The sequence below is a fragment of the Pseudophryne corroboree genome, chromosome 1 (genome assembly GCF_028390025.1).
Source record: "Pseudophryne corroboree isolate aPseCor3 chromosome 1, aPseCor3.hap2, whole genome shotgun sequence".
NCBI classification, from domain to species: Eukaryota; Metazoa; Chordata; class Amphibia; order Anura; family Myobatrachidae; genus Pseudophryne; species Pseudophryne corroboree.
This window is the reverse complement of record NC_086444.1, coordinates 537,859,051-537,876,553: the sequence shown is the minus strand read 5'-3', so window position 1 is coordinate 537,876,553 and position 17,503 is coordinate 537,859,051. Positions and strand designations below refer to the sequence as shown.

Genomic DNA, 17,503 nt, shown 5'->3' with positions numbered 1-17,503 from the left:
ACTGTGATAATTCTAAGACCCACATTGCCATAACTGCATAAAAGACACAATCTGTTTGATATATTTGTATTGCAGTTTTCTTTCCGAGGACATGTGCCCTGTCATTTTACTTTCTTCATACATGTAATGGTAAAGTGCCATTTCCAGGATGAGGAACAGCACATAATGAACACCTGTAAAGCTTGTTTGTTACCAGTGAAATAGCACTGAAGCCTTCCGCACCTGTGGATACAAATATAGCTATCCTTCAAGTCCAAATCAATGTCAGAATAATGTTATGCTTTATCGTTAAGTAGTTATTAAGGACAGTGATAACAATTACTAAACTATCCAGGGGCAAAAAAGTTCTTCCCTGTGAGGGAACTCCCAAAGGACAAGGACAAATGCATTTGCTATTGATATTAATTAAAATCCTAGCAATTTTACTTGTCACTTGGTAGTGTTACTACATATCCTATCATTTAGTATCTAACTTACTGGGCTTTACTATAGACGCTGCCTGTAATCAATATATTCAGTAATAGTAACATTGTATCAGACCAGCAAGATTCACTTTTTTGTGGTCATATTATTCACTCTTTTTTGTTTTGTGTTATATATATATATATATATATATATATATATATATATATATATATATACATATAAAAATATAGTTCTTAACAAAGAGCCCACACATCCAAATAATAATGCAAAAAAGTGAATGATGTATATAAAAAGAGGTAGCAGCATGTCATAATACACAAAGTGCATAGATCCAGAGCCAGGACATCAAAAATCATAGAAGCCTGCAAGGGTGGTCAGTATTAGGGCTCCAGAGAACATCAGCATAGCATCAACAGCCGTTTCGGTGCCCCGTGAGCACCTTCATCCAGGACTGCTCACGGGGCACCGAAACGGCTGTTGACGCTATGGTGATGTTCTCTGGAGCCCTAATACTGACCACCCTTGCAGGCTTCTATGATTTTTGATGTCCTGGCTCTGGATTTATGCACTTTGTGTATTATGTCATGCTGCTACCTCTTTTTATAAACATCATTCACTTTTTTGCATTATTATTTGGATGTACAGGCTCATTGTTACGAACTGTGTCTATCTGATTATGTGCTGGCACTCCGAGATCATTTGAGATGTGTGCGACAAGTTCTTTATACTATAAATAAATATATATATAATATAAATATATATAATATAAAAATACATGTGTGTGTGTATATATATATATATTAAAGTGGAAAAACACACTACAGGCTGATCCAACTTTGATGTAATGTCCTTAAAACAAGTCAAAATGAGGCTGAGTAGTGTGTGTGGCCTCCACGTGCCTGTATGACCTCCCTACAACCCACACAAGTGGCTCAGGTAGTGCAGCTCATCCAGGATGGCACATCAACGCGAGCTGTGGCAAGAAGGTTTGTTGTGTCTGTCAGCGTAGTGTCCAGAGCATGGAGGCGCTACCAGGAGACAGGCCAGTACATCAGGAGATGTGGAGGAGGCCGTAGGAGGGCAACAACCCAGCAGCAGGACCGCTACCTCCGCCTTTGTGCAAGGAGGAACAAGAGGAGCACTGCCAGAGCCCTGCAAAATGACCTCCAGCAAGCCACAAATGTGCATGTGTCTACTCAAACGATCAGAAACAGACTCCATGAGGGTGGTATGAGGGCCCGACGTCCACAGGTAGGGTTTGTGCTTACAGCCCAACACCATGCAGGACGTTTGGCATTTGCCAGAGAACACCAAGATTGGCAAATTCGCCACTGGCGCCCTGTGCTCTTCACAGATGAAAGCAGGTTCTCACTGAGCACATGTGACAGACGTGACAGAGTCTGGAGGTCTGGAGACGCCAAGGAGAATGTTCTGCTGCCTGCAACATCCTGCAGCATGACCGGTTTGGCAGTGGGTCAGTAATGGTGTGGGGTGGCATTTCTTTGGAGGGCCGCACAGCCCTCCATGTGCTCGCCAGAGGTAGCCTGACTGCCATTAGGTACTGAGATGAGATCCTCAGACCCCTGGTGAGACCATATGCTGGTGCGGTTGGCCCTGGGTTCCTCCTAATGCAAGACAATGCTAGACCTCATGTGGCTGGAGTGTGTCAGCAGTTCCTGCAAGACGAAGGCATTTATGCTATGGACTGGCCCGCCTGTTCCCCAGACCTGAATCCAATTGAGCACATCTGGGACATCATGTCTTGCTCCATCCACCAACGCTACGTTGCACCACAGACTGTCCAGGAGTTGGCAGATTCTTTAGTCCAGGTCTGGGAGGAGATCCCTCAGGAGACCATCCGCCACCTCATCAGGAGCATGCCCAGGCGTTGTAGGGAGGTCACACAGGCACGTTGAGGCCACACACACTACTGAGCCTCATTTTGACTTGTTTTAAGGACATTACATCAAAGTTGGAGCAGCCTGTAGTGTGTTTTTCCACTTTAATTTTGAGGGTGACTCCAAATCTAGACCTCCATGGGTTAATAAATTTGATTTCCATTGATAATTTTTGTGTGATTTTGTTGTCAGCACATTCAACTATGTTAAGAACAAAGTATTTAGGGGGCGTGGCCTGGCACAGGAGGAGAGCAGTCGCAGCCTGAGAGAGCTCCTGCTTTACAACATCTAAAAACTGCCTAGACCTGCTCCTTACCATCACCCCCATTCACCAACCCTCCCCTCAACACCCCGCTTTCACCAGACCCGGACCGCGGAGTCGGGGAGCAACGTGGACGCTCCCGCAGATTGCGGCCCAGTCACAGAGTCAAAGCCGGGGCCTCGATTTCGGCGGCTGCCGCACCGGAAGTCCGGGGACTCGGCCGACACCTGTACCCTTGCCAGATCTCCCTCAACACCCCGCTTTCGCCAGACCTGGACCGCGGAGTCGGGGAGCAACGTGGACGCTCCCGCGGATTGCGGCCCATTCACAAGGTGAAAGCCGGGGCCTCGATTTCGGCGGCTGCCGCGCCGGAGGTCCGGGGACTCAGCCGACACCCGCCTCCCTGCCAGATCTCCGGGAACCGCGGTGGGATTCTCGGCACCATCACTGACGCCCCAGCACGAAAGGGCCAGGGCCACGAACGATACCCCGCAGCACCGCGGGCCGCAGAGGTCAGAGAACAGCGAGGACGCTCCCGCTGATTGCGGCCCAGTAAAAGCCGGGGCCTCCATTTCGGTCACTGCCACGCCGGACGCCCGGCGACCCCGCCGACGCCCGCCTCCCTGCCGGACTTTTGGAGATCGTGAAGAGACCCCCGGCATTATCTCTCACACCCTTATCAGCGTGGGACTGGGGCCGCGGGCGTCGGCCCGCTGGATCGGAGGGAGGCCTATGACGATGACCACCGCGTCTCCCTAACAACATCCACAGACCCTGCTGACCGCCTGGCTGGTGGCGCCCGACCCCAAAGCGGCCCGGTCACCGGACAAGAACCGGGGCCTTGCTTTGCCCATTGTCACATCGGACACCCGGAAGTCCCGCCGCCCTAGAGAACTTTTGGAGGCCGCGGCAAGACACCCAGCACCATCACCGGTACCTCACCTCTGAGAGACCGAAGCCGCAGACACCAACCCGCTGCACCGAGGGAGGACCGACGGCGTACATAGACCCTACAACACGCCTGAATAGTGACACCTAATTTCACGGCGGCTGTTGATATCAAAAATTAAGCCCACTACAACTCTCATCCATACCTCTGACAACCTCCTCAACATCTGTCAAGAGATACCCGTGCCCCCCTCACCCTGATCTCTGCTGTAGTGCGCTAGATGCCATATTCGATGAACACCTGCAACGCACTAAATGAAGACCTGCAATAAATGACCACCTAGCACATGAGACCCATTACATCATTTACTACCTAAGCACCTAGTGTTTTTAGCCTTAACCTCCCCCTCTGGGCGATCCTGCATGGAAAAATTCTTGATACCTCTACCCGTAATGCCCGCAGGGACTGATCAACAAGCCCGAGAGGACACCCCGGAAATAGACACATCGGACTCTGATCACTCTACTACACGCTCGCATTCCAGAAGCTCCCGCAAATCTAAACCGCCTGCTAAACAACCCAAAATGAAGCATAAAGACCTACTGGCGGTACTAGGCCCTCTTCTCGACGAGAAACTAGCGGGCATAAAGGAGGCTATCGAATCATCATCAACTCTATTAACCCAACACTCCAGTCGCCTTGATGAGGCAGAGCAAAGGATCTCGGCCCTAGAGGATGACCTGACTGAAGCTCAAAGATCCCTACAGGCGAAACAACTCGAAGTCGCGGATCTCTCGGATAAGCTCGATGACCTGGAAAATCGTAGCCAACGAAACAACCTACGAGTCATCGGTATCCCCGAATCCGTAAAAGGCCACGAACTCTTGGATCTCCTCTCGCTAGCCATCCCAGAACAACTGTCCATGAACCTCAAGGGATCTCCCCTGATCATCGAAAGAGCACACAGATTAGGCCCGGAACGGAAAAACCCATCAGGCCGCCCACGTCCGGTCATCATGAGGATCTTAAATTACGCAGATAAAGCGAGACTCCTAGACCAATACCGAAAAACAGCCAATTTGTCGATCAACGGAGAACGCCTTCTCATCTTTCAGGACTTCTCAGCTGTAGTGGCGGCGAAACGCAAAGACTTTGCCCCAATATGCAAACACCTCTTTGAGGCAAAGATCAAATTCGCACTACTGTACCCAGCGCGCCTCAGAGTCTTTGAAGACGGACGCCCGAAGTTCTTTGAAGATCCAGACGAAGCTAGGCTACATTTCGCCCTTCCTTCCACTTGATCATTACGTGACTCTTTTTGATAATGGCTAAACACTATCCGAACCTTAATTTCGGGTCTCAGGTGCAGAATATACGGAGTGCGAATATCCCGCACCCATGTATATTTTCTGTTGTTTAGGTTTCCATAGTTGGAAACTACTTATGTTATTGTTTATATGTTTTGTCGGTTGTGCCTGCCTGGGTAGGGGCCCCCTCCCCCCACTGGGAAACTCCCCCCCCGTTCGCTGGGTCGGGGTGGGACCCCATCTTATCCTTTCAACCTTTCTAATTATATTTTTCCCGATGGGAGTGGGATAATATGCCCTCCGACTCCCACTCACAAACTCCCATAGACGGAGACCCAGTGGCCACACTACTCCACATGGTGTCTTGGAACGTAGAGGGCCTTAATCACCCGGTCAAACGGAAAAAAGTGCTGGCTCATTTGAAACGTATGTCTCCTCAGATTGTATTTTTACAAGAGACACACTGGTTAGATGATCCTAGACACACCCTCCGTGCCCCGTGGACAGGAAGTTGCATATCGTCTCCCTATCACACGAAATCTAGGGGTGTAGCGATTCTAATCCATGCCAACCTACAGCATTCAATCCTCAGAAAACAGCTTGACCCAGAGGGTAGATTTTTATTATTAGATATTAACATCCAAAACACAACATACACTCTCCTCAACGTATATGCACCAAATACTTCACCTGATTCTTTTTTTGCAGATCTGCTATCGACCCTTATTACCTGGGGAGGCCAAAACTTGATAGTTGGCGGAGATTTTAACACGGTTGTCGACCCATCCATGGACAGATCCAGGGTAAGTGCTACTACCTTTACTCCCCACACCCACTTGCTCTCCTCCTTCTGTACCCAACTAAACCTCCTAGACCCGTGGAGAATACTCCACCCCACCCAAAAAGACTATTCCTTTTATTCCCACCCCCATTCATCCCACTCCAGAATCGACTACATCTTTACCGGCACCAATCTTCTACCCAAAATCACTTACACATCTATCGAGAACATTATCATCTCGGACCACGCCCCTATATCTCTCCGCCTCCAGCTAGGATTACCACAACGCACCGCCTTGAGATGGCGATTTCCAGCTTATCTCCGCCAGTCCACTGATTTTACGCTTCACCTCAAACAGTCCTGGCATAACTACACCTCAGACAATAGCGACCAACAATTAGACTCACCAGTCTTTTGGGGGGCGGCAAAGGCCGTCCTGAGGGGACACATCATGTCCTATACACACGCCAAACGGAAAAAAATTTCCTCCCAACTACACGCCCTGAGCTCCACTCTCACCTCTACATACCGCAGCTACACACAACATGACACCCCCGCCCATAAAGAGGCATACCTCTCAGCCAAGCTGGTATATGATACATTCCTTACGGAACGGGCTCAGCTCTCCTACAACTATCAGCGGAATAGACTCCACAGATGGGGTAACAAATCAGGCAAATTATTAGCAAATCTAATCAAAGGACCCAAATCTCGTAACTGGGTCAATGCGATCATGCATGCGGACAAATTGACCACCTCCCCTGACCTCATTTGTTCAGAATTTAGAAATTTCTACCAATCTCTATATACCAAAGGCCCTGATGATTCTGCTGCCAACCACTCATTTTTGAGAGAGGCAGACCTCCCTATTTTGACCCAAGAGGAGAGGGAATCCCTAGATAAACCGATAACAGTGGAGGAGGTGGTGGAGGTCATCAAGACCCTACCGAACAATAAAAGCCCCGGCCCAGATGGTTATGGAGCGGAATTTTATAAAATATTAAGAGACGAACTCGCTCCTACCCTCACATCACTCTATAACCATATTCTCACCTCCAAACAAATCCCCATTAGATTTAACGAAGCCACAATTATTGTTATACCAAAACCAGGCAAAGACCCCTCCCTGCCTGGGTCTTACAGACCGATTTCACTCCTTAATCAAGACTTTAAAGTCCTCACCAAATTGATGGCCAACCGACTACAGCTATGCCTTTCCCGTATTATATCGCCAGCGCAGATGGGATTTCTTAAACACAGACAATCAGTGCGTGGCATCAGAGTGGCGCTGGCAGCCATTACTCACTCCCACACCAATAATATCACAGACAACATCCTAATCAACCTGGACGCCTTCGACAAAATTGCCTGGCCTCACTTAACAAGAGTTCTACTCTACCAGCAATTTGGCGAGACGTTTCGGGGACTGGTTGAATCTCTCTACATTAACCCATCTGCGCAGGTGATAGTTAACAATATCCCCTCCCCACCCTTTCTCCTAGAGAGAGGAACTAGACAGGGCTGCCCCCTCTCCCCCCTCCTCTTCAACATCGCCCTAGAACCCCTTATACGATATATCATCAACTTACCCACCTTTCATGGTATAAAAATTGGCAACAGGGAAATTAAACTTATGGCATTTGCAGACGACATCCTTATACTTACCTCCAATCCACGACAGTCGGTAATGGCACTTCAAGAAGCTATTGCCCGCTTTTCCTCTTTTGCAGGCTTCACCGTCAATTTCGACAAGTCGGAGGCATTGGCCATATTTCCCCAGATTACCAAAGGCTGGGATACCCCCTTCCCATTCCGATGGGCTAGCACTCACATTACATATCTAGGCATCATACTTCCCGCTGACCCCACCCATCTATACACTGACAACATCCACCCAATTCTCAATAAGATCCAGACAGAACTTACGCTATGGCAAACACTACCCTTAAATCTATTGGGACGCTGTAATTTGGTCAAGATGGTTAGTTTCCCCAGACTGCTCTACGTCCTGCAGATGTTGCCCATCATACTTTCAAAAGCTGATGTATCTCATCTTAATTCCTCGATATCTAAATTTATCTGGGCCAATAAACGACCCAGGATAAGTCTTTTTAAATTAACCCAAACAATACAGAACGGGGGGGTGAATCTGCCGAGCGTGGAGCAGTACAACCATGCTTGTCTCCTCCGATTTGCCGTGGACTGGATCCACGGAACATCCACCTTTACCGACTCACTAGTCGACTCCCAATTCTGTACCCCCCTATCCCTCAGCTATATCCTCCATGCAAACAAATCTGAAATATCTAACCTTCGTTTGGATAACCCTCTATTAACTTCCACTATTATAGCGTGGAGACTCTCCCGCAGATCTCTCAAGCTACACCACACCTACTCACTTTTTCTCCCTTTGGTCGGGAACACACAATTCCAAAATGGTCAGGCTCACATCCCCTTTACCAATTGGCACGCTTTAGGTATCACATGTATAGGAAACCTCCTCGACTCCAACAAAAGAATACTCACTTTCACGGAGGTATCAACCAAATATGGAATTAGCCTCCGCCATTGCTTTTATTTCTACCAAATATCACACTATATACAGTCGATTCTCTCACATCTTACTGCCCCAGACCTGGTTAACTCTCTGGACGCACTTCTGCGCACAGGGACCTGCTCCATCTCAGCAATATATACCCGCATACGCACGGAACACATACCCACCACAGACCTCACACAAATACAAACATGGTCCACCCAAATCCCATCCATGTCCCCGGAGAACATAGTGGATAGCTTTGCGAGCTCCCTTAAACTTATCCCTGCCAGCCTCTATCAAGAAATGACATACAAAATACTACACAGAGCCTACATATCACCAAGGAGGAGCCATCTGATGGGCTTGTCCGACTCGGCTAAATGCTTAAAATGCTCTTCACTAATAGCAGATCTTATGCACTGCTTCTGGCACTGCTGCCATATTCAAAAATTTTGGACAGAACTACACACCTACGGAACTGCCGAGTTGGGCTTGCGCTTCCAGTGTACTGCTTCTTGGGCGCTGTTCGGGTATGTCCGTGATCAAAGTGATATTCCCTCTCGAGACACGAAACTAATTATGATCCTCTCAGCGGTGGGCAGAAAGGCCATATTACAACAATGGATATCCAATACCCCCACCACACTACCTCTAACTACCTCTAGACTACTATTCCTATTCACGATGGACTGGCTAGAGACTTCCCTTAACAAAGAAATATTAACCCCCACTCTGTTTCACTGCTGACGACGATTTATCAACACACTACCTACCCCGACAAAAACAGCCATCAAACAAAGCTTTCACTGCACCACCTGGTACGGACACCAGGTCCTAGCAGACGACCCCCCCATTGCTCTTCCATGACTACACCCTAGCCCCCTCTCCTCTTCCTTACCTTCTACTCTTCTCTTGTTCTCTTGCTTTCTATTCCCTCTCATCATCTCAACTCTGATTGCCAACACTTGACCCTTAAGCTCTTACATCTACCTCCTCCTACTCCCTAACACTGGATATCTATCGTCTATCTCTTCTTATCACACTGTTGATATCTCCGTGGATGGGTCGGCGACTCCTGGGTCCAGGCAGGTACGATTATTATTAATAATGTTAATAATGTTGTTGATATTGTTAGTGTTTTTATTATTTTAGGATTTAGCGATCCCCAAAGGGGGAGACGCATTAATATGCTTTACTGTTAGGCAAAGAATCTGCTAATTAGCAGGAACACATTAGCTGTTCCATCATATTTTATGTTTATTAATTTTGCTATTTGGTTACACAACACCAGGATATAACATATATCTAGACGTCTCGATGTAAAAAGTGAAAATGTGAGGTTCTCTGTTTTGGGATTTTCTCTTTCTTTTTATACACGACTGTTCTGGGTGGCTAATGTGGCCCCAGGTGCAGTTGAATTATATGTCATTATATGTCATTACCTGTTATGATTCAATATGCCTTTTTGACCTCAATAAAAATATTTTGGAAAAAAAAAGAACAAAGTATTTAATAAGAATATTTCATTCATTCAGATCTAGGATGAGTTATTTTAGTGTTCCCTTTATTTTTTTGAGCAGTGTATATATATATATATACATAGAAAATGACAGCACTCAGTCCAAAAAAAAAAAAAACGTTTAGGCATTAGTGTGGTGCTAGGTCAAAAAGTATTATAATATCACTCACTTTCCCATAGAGAAAAAATGCAAAAACCAGCACTTACGATTCAGTTGAAAGCAGAAGAGGATTTATTCTTCAATACAAATCCATTAGTGATACATCCAACAACTATGGCCCAGTTGTTGGATGTATCACTAATGGATTTGTATTGAATAATAAACGGGATCCAGGCTATAGATCTACAATGTCTAGGTCGTCACCATATGGTTAACATGAACTAAGTCAACATGGGTAAAAGATCGGCCTTTGAAAGATCGTCACTGAAAAAGGTAAATAGGTTCAAATGATAGACATGGCAATGGTCGACACATATGGTTCACATGTTTTTTTTTCATGTTCTTGGACTTTTTCCAACTATCTATGTCACAAATCATAACCTTTAGTACCCTTGTGTTGAGCAGAATGAGACACCGTGCCCGAAGCGTGGTGAGCGACTTGTTTATACAATTCCCAAATTTGGTCCCTGCTCGAAAACTATTCACACTAACCCCAAAAATGCAAAAAAAAAGTGTGTCGACCATTTTTGTGTCAACCATTGCCATGTCAATCTTTTCCAATGTTGACATTAAATCAAAGGGATGAAATAAATTGCTGGCGAATCCTTCACCCGGCTGAATCTACATGGCACTCGCTACACTTTATGGCAGTAGGATCTCACACAAAAGTACTCTACCCCGTAGGGTTGCAAGCATTTTTGTGCAAATCGGGGTGCAAATCGGCCAGGCAAAGGGTGTGAAATGGGGTGCTGTTGTCGGCATTTAAACACAGTGGCAATGGTTATTCACACCCTTCGCAGCAATTGAATTCCCTACAGTGGCTTTTATCTAAAAGCTCCGGCGCTTGCTTAGAGTGCAGTATCCACAATGGAGTCCAAAGGCATGTACTACCAGTTGATCCAGAGTCCACAGCCACAGTATGGAAGGCCATATCACATGGACATTCACACTAAGGACCTCATTCAGTAAGGATTGCAAAATTTGAAATCGCAATCCGCCCATTATTGAATGCTGTTTGACAGGAAGCCAGCGTTTCCCGGCGGAAACATGCCTTTTTCTGGGTGTGTCTGAAAAAACTCAGGCGTGCCAAGGCATTTTTAAGGAGGGCCTCTGACGTCAGCGATGACCACTTCCAGCATCTTGCGATGCAAGAATTGTGGATGACCTTGCCTGGCACAGATAGGAATAATCTTCGATGTTCCAGTAATTGCATATGGTTTTGCGATCAACCCGCATATTGTGATGCATTTGCAATTTCTGCAATGGCCATTTTTTCTCTTTCTGGGTGGCAACAATTTGATCGCAGCAACTGCTTTTTAGCAGAAATTGCAATCCTTACTGAATAAGGGGGTCATTCCGACCTGATTGCACACTAGCTATTTTTTACAGAGCTGCGATCAGGTCAAAACTCGGCAAAACTGCGCATGCATATGCACCACAATGCGCAGGCTCGACGTACGGGTACAAAGTGGATCGGTGCTGTGCGTTGGATTTAACGAAGAATCCATTCGCACAGCCGATCGCAAGAAGATTGACAGGAAGAAGGCGCTTATGGGTGTCAACTGACCGTTTTCAGGGAGTGGTTGGAAAAACGCAGGCGTGTCCAAGCGTCTGCAGGGTGGGTGTCTGATGTCAATTCCGGCCCCGAACAAGCTGCTGTGATCACAGAATCTGCACATAGTATTTTTGTATCGCTCGGCTGCACATGCGACTGCACACTTGCACAGCTAAAGTACACTCCCCGGCGGGCGGCGACTATGCGAACGCGGGACTGCAAAAACAGCTAGCGAGCGATCAGGTCTGAATCACCCGCTTTATCTCTCCAGACAAGTTGAATAATGGGGGTAATTCCAAGTTGATCGCAGCAGGAAATTTTTTAGCAGTTGGGCAAAACCATGTGCACTGCAGGGGGGCAGATATAACATGTGCAGAGAGAGATAGATTTGGGTGTGGTGAGTTCAATCTGCAATCTAAATTGCAGTGTAAAAATAAAGCAGCCAGTATTTACCCTGCACAGAAACAAAATAACCCACCCAAATCTAACTCTCTCTGCAGATGTTATATCTGCCCCCCCTGCAGTGCACACGGTTTTGCCCAACTGCAAAAAAAATTCCTGCTGCGATCAACTTGGAATTACCCCCAATATCCCCAATACCAAGCAATTCAATGTGTATGTAAGCCTATGTTGAAGACGTGAACAAAAAGAAAAAATAAATAAATAAATATATATATATATATATATATATATATATATATATATATTTAAGATCAACCTATGATCGGTTTGTTTTGAATGGTGCTAAATTTCCTGGGAACAATATTTAATCTTCTGAGATTCCCCATTATTAACATAGGTTGCATTTATCACAGACTCTTTGCTAATTTACAAATCCGCTTAGTGCCATCACGCAGCTTAATTTGCATATGTGAGAGTAAAAGTATAGCCGAGGCAAAACAAAGAGTTGTAGTTCCTTCCTAATTCTAATAAAGACTCTCATTGTTTTCTAAACAGTCTCCCCCTCTCCAATGTGAGCTAATCAGTAAGACGTATTCCCTACATACAATGTACAGATTGGTAGACAGGAGACCAATTGTACAGCTTTGTTGGTAATTCATGGTGCTTTGCAATAAACATTCTCCAGCCTCTATAACGAATTGTACTGTTCATACATCTTTCAGCCTAGTCCATAAATCAGTGCAAAATAAAGTCTGCAGGTTGGAAGTTCTTCAAAGGAGCTCCATAACTTTAGAATTTGTATAACGTCCCATAGAAAAGTGTCATCTATGCGAGGGGTCCAACCAATAAATTGTGTTTTTTGGTTTATACAGTAAGTGAATGCTTCCAGGGAAATAGAAATTCACAAGGACACCAGCACATTAAAACAACATCCTTAGAAACAGTTGTTGCTAATGTAATAAGCCATGTGCAGTTTGGTGGAGGATTAAACAATCAGTTGATGTAATGTTAGTTTAGGTGTTGGCAAGTTTAGTAGACAATGGGCCGGGGGTCATTCTGACCTGTTCGCACGCAGCAGTTCGTCGCTGCGGTGTGAACGGGTCAGAACTGTGTATGCACGTCACCCACAATGCGCACGTGCGTCGTTTCCCAGCGCGCAACGTCCAGAAGAGAGAAGCAAGTGATCGCTAGCGCAATCGCAAAAAGATTGACAGCGGGGAGGCATTCCGGGGCGGATACTCACTGTTTTCTGTGCGTGGAGATCTGAACACAGGCGTGTCCAGGCGTTTGGAGGTCGGATGTCTGACGTCAGTCCCAGGACCTTCGTCGCTGGATCCGTCGCACATGGTAAGTAAGTCTGACCCTGGTCTTGTTTTGCAGTAAACTTTTTTAGCATAGCAGGGCTGCACAAACGAATGCAGCCCTCCGATGCTAAAATACACTCCCCCATAGGCGAGTTGATTGCACGAGCAGCAAAACGTTGCTACGTGCGATGAACTCGGAATGAGGGCCAATATCCTTGATGATATGCCATCTTCTGTATTTCACAAGATGCAAAATAAAATACACCAAATATTTACTCTAGGTGGAAACTGCCCATTTATTCTGGATAGCAGTAAGGTAGCGGCTGTGCAATACAGTGCAACTAATATGCTAATACTGCCACAGGATGCCTCCTACCAGCATCTATATCTGAGTGCTGCTTCTGAAGACGCAGTATGAGATCACCATGTCGGACCCCAAACACCACAGCATGCCAATCATGCTACGGCTAAGAGAGGACTGCGAGCGATTATGCAGGACTCATTCTGTACCTGCACCCTTCCCCCACCCTTAGATTTGTACATAAACCATCTAATCCAGGCCCTAAGTTTGCGAGCAGACAAATATCACTTAGATGTAATAGGTAAGGTTGTCATCTGTGATTTTACTATGTAAACCATGGACTCCCATTGGATAAAGCAATGGCATATCTATAATAGGGTCAGTTTGTGCAGTGTAAGAGGGGCCCTGGGGGCCCACACCACACACTCTGCACCCATTTATTCTATACTTATCTTTCCGGAGTCCAGCGCCGGCAGCTGCAGCTCTGCAAAATTTCCGGGAAACTGGTTCCTTGGCTACTTTTCTAGCATTTGCGCTTGTGCAGTAGGGAAATCATTGTGAAAATGGGTGCCATGCCCTTTCCCTGGAGACCTGCGTATATTCAGTAGACTCTGGTACAGCGCCAGAGTCTACTAGCGCTCGTATCAGCGCAGCCCGCTACAGAGGAGGGGAGGGCTTCCAGACAGAGACTGCCCACGTCTCCCTTCTATCTTTGGGCCTAATTCAGACCTGATCGCTGGGCTGCTAATTTTGTTCTCCTGCGATCAGCTTGTCGCCGCCCAAGGGGGAGTGTATATTCACCGCGTGCAATCGCAGTGTGCGATCGCATGTGTTCACTCTGCGAAAATATCCCTCAGTCAGCGGACAGCTGCAAATCCGTTCACAACTCACTCACCATCGTATGGTTTTTCCAGTGTGTGCAGTGTGTGCGCAGCCCAGGACTTACTCCTACAGTGCAATGAGAACAGGCTGATCGGGGTCGGAGCGGACGTCACACATCCTCCCTGAAAACGCTTAGGAACGCCTGCATTTTTCATGACACCCCCAGTAAACGGCCAGTTTCCACCCACAAACGTCCTCTTTCTGTCAATCAGCATGATTGCGAATGGCTGTTCAAACTAAATTTTCGCACCATCCTGTTGCTGTTTGGCAAAGAGAGTGCACATTGCGGTGCATACGCATGCGCAGTCAATCGACAATCACCTGCTGAGCGAAAACGCACAGCATCAATCGGGTCTGAATCGTGCCCTTTATATGCCCGTGGCCTCTGGCCCACAATATTTAATAATATTTCTGTTTGACTGTCATGATTCCCAAATAAAAAAGCACTATTATTTTGCTCTCCATTGAAATATATAAAAAGATTTGGATCCATGGTCTATTCAAAGGAATACACCGTATCTAGTTATTTTACATGTAACATTGCATCTTTTATTTTCTTCTAGTAATATCCAACAATTTTTAATAATAAATGTAAAGAAGTTGAAAAAGAAAAAAGCAATGTAAATTATATTTAAACTTGCAAAGAAATAAAAAATGCTGCTGTAAATAATGCCAAAAATCAGATGAACCTGTCTCTGTCTCACAGGAATTAGTGATCCCTCTAACGTAATTAGGCACAGTCTGTTATGGACGTGCACATGTATGTGATGCTAAACAATCTCTAATGTAAATGATAAGGATGTTTCCCAGATGATGGTGCCTTTCCCATTTCACTACAGAGTCAGGCGCTGTCAACAAACCACTAATCATCCGTACGAGCAGCGGCGATAGGGAAATAAAACCATCAACAAACAATCAAGTCTACAGCACTGCTTACATATTGCTGCATAGATTTCATATTCATTATCCCATGTATGGCAATTCAAAAAATCTATAAATACAAATCCATATTTTAAGATGACACTTAATAAATAACTTGCTTAATACAGGTGACTTAAAGTCTGTTATCAGTACTTTAGGTGTGTATTATATGCGTCTCATACATCTGGCCTATCCACAGGGGCTACCTGCCATTGTATATTTACATGATAATTTATCATACTTACCAGTAATGTGTGGTCATATTAGAATTCATGTCGTTCTCTGCTCTTGGGCTAGCAGAAATATAGGACAGTCTCTGGGGGTGGATGATTGGTGAGCAGGCCGATATCATTGGCCAACGATATACCAACAACCTCTTATCACATATTATATTTTATTATACTGTAATGATCGTTTAGTGCATCTGCACCCCCTTTGTGTATATATATATATATATATATATATATACATATATAATTTATATATATATATATATATATATATATAATGTATGCATGCAGCACTGTGCAAAAGTTTTAGGCAGGTGTGGAAAAAATGCTGCAAAGTAAGAATGTTTTAAAAAATCCAAGTGTTAATAGTTTGTTTTTATCAATTAATAAAATGCACAGCGACTGAACAGAAGAGAAATCTACATCAATTCTTCTAGGTACATTTGCACACAGTTTTTGATTGAATTCGGCAAGAAGGTTGTTCCAAATATTTTGGAGAACTAACCACAGATCTTCTGTGGATGTAGGCTGTCTCTTCATATAATCCCAGACTTACTCGATGATGTTGCGATCAGGGCTCTGCGGGGGCAATATAATCACTTCTAGGATTCCTTGTTCTTCTTTATGCTGAAGAGAGTTCTTAATAACATTGGCTGTATGTTTGAGGTCATTGTCCTGCTGCAGAATACATTTGTAGCCAATCAGATGCCTCCCTGATGGAATTGCATGATGGATAAGTACCTGCCTGTATTTCTCAGCAGTGTGGGCACCATTAATCCTGACCAAATTCCCAACTCCATTTGCTGAAATGGAGCCCCAAGCTTGCAAGGATCCTCCAGCATGCTTCACTGTTGCCTGCAGACACTCATTATTGTACTGCTCTCCAGCCCTTAGGTGAACAAAGTGATGAAATGGCCCCCACTGTCTGCGATTACATGAAGAGACAGCCTACATCCACAGAAGATTTGTAGTCAGTTCTCCAAAATGTTTGGAACAACCTCCCTACCGAGTTTCTTCAAAAACTGTGCGCAAGTGTACCTAGAAGACTTGATGCTATTTTGAAGGCAACCCAAATATTGATTTCATGTAGATTTCTCTTCTTTTCATTCAATTTGCATGTTGTTATTTGCTAAAAATAAACTATTAACACTTCTAGTTTTGAAAGCTCTCATACTTTGCAGCATTTTTTCCATACCTGCCCAAAACTTTTGCACAGTATTGCGTATATATATATATATATATATATATATATATATTATATACAGTATGTATATATACAGACATAAAACAGAAGCAACAAGCATGCACAAACTTCAAGACAATAAGGTTTAAATTTAAAAGTATGTTATAATATATGATTTTATGTGGAGTTTCAATCATTATTTTATTTGTTCAAGATTTACAGCTCCTAAATTCTCCGTACCTTTAAGACGCATACACATATAGTGAATAATGAATGGATCATGAATACAGCACGTCGGATTGTCTTGGTGCATGGTCAATACGGCAATTATTATGAACATTGTGTACTATGGACGGGTTCCTCTTAAGCAATGATTCCTACTGCCAGCACAGTTTATGCTATATTCACTGTGTGCATGAGTTTACCATAGAGATAAGTTATCTCTGTAATAACAGGCATCCTGTCTGCTTCCACCATATACTAGACACAGCAGCGTACTGCACAGCAAGTAAAATGCTATTGTTTTACTTAGCGGGTACATGTCCTTAGAATGAGTATAAAGAATAGAAAAGTCGTACTTTAGTCATAATCTTTCAAAAACATACATAAAAACAAATATGCAAATTAGCGTCTAATGTTGGCTTAACTAACAAATGTCTCTATTGACAATACTGTTTGCTGGCTTTCATATTTAGTTTTTAATGGCTTTTTTATGGTGATTTATTTGAAATGTACAATTAACAATCTTTGGTACCTGTGTATATTTAATGGAAATCTTTAGAACAACAAAGTAGCGTTGCAAGAATGACGGTGAATGTGAAAAAAGTTTTCGTGTTTTATTGCTTGTTGTAAACATGTTATTGTATTGTCATATTTTACGTTTCAGTTACAATTGAATCTCACACCATAAGATTGTCTTGTTAATTAGCGAAGATTGTGGTTCT

General features: G+C 44.6%; 1 long non-coding RNA gene across 1 annotated transcript in view; it reads right to left on the bottom strand.

The window, feature by feature from the left end:
- The window catches only part of LOC134915108 (uncharacterized), a 38,440-nt gene extending 21,510 nt beyond the window's left edge, over positions 1-16,930 (bottom strand). Inside the window, exon 1 of the long non-coding RNA XR_010177388.1 lies at positions 16,800-16,930. This is a non-coding gene — a long non-coding RNA (uncharacterized LOC134915108). The remainder of the gene's footprint in view (positions 1-16,799) is intronic.
- Between the last annotated feature and the right edge of the window lie 573 nt (positions 16,931-17,503).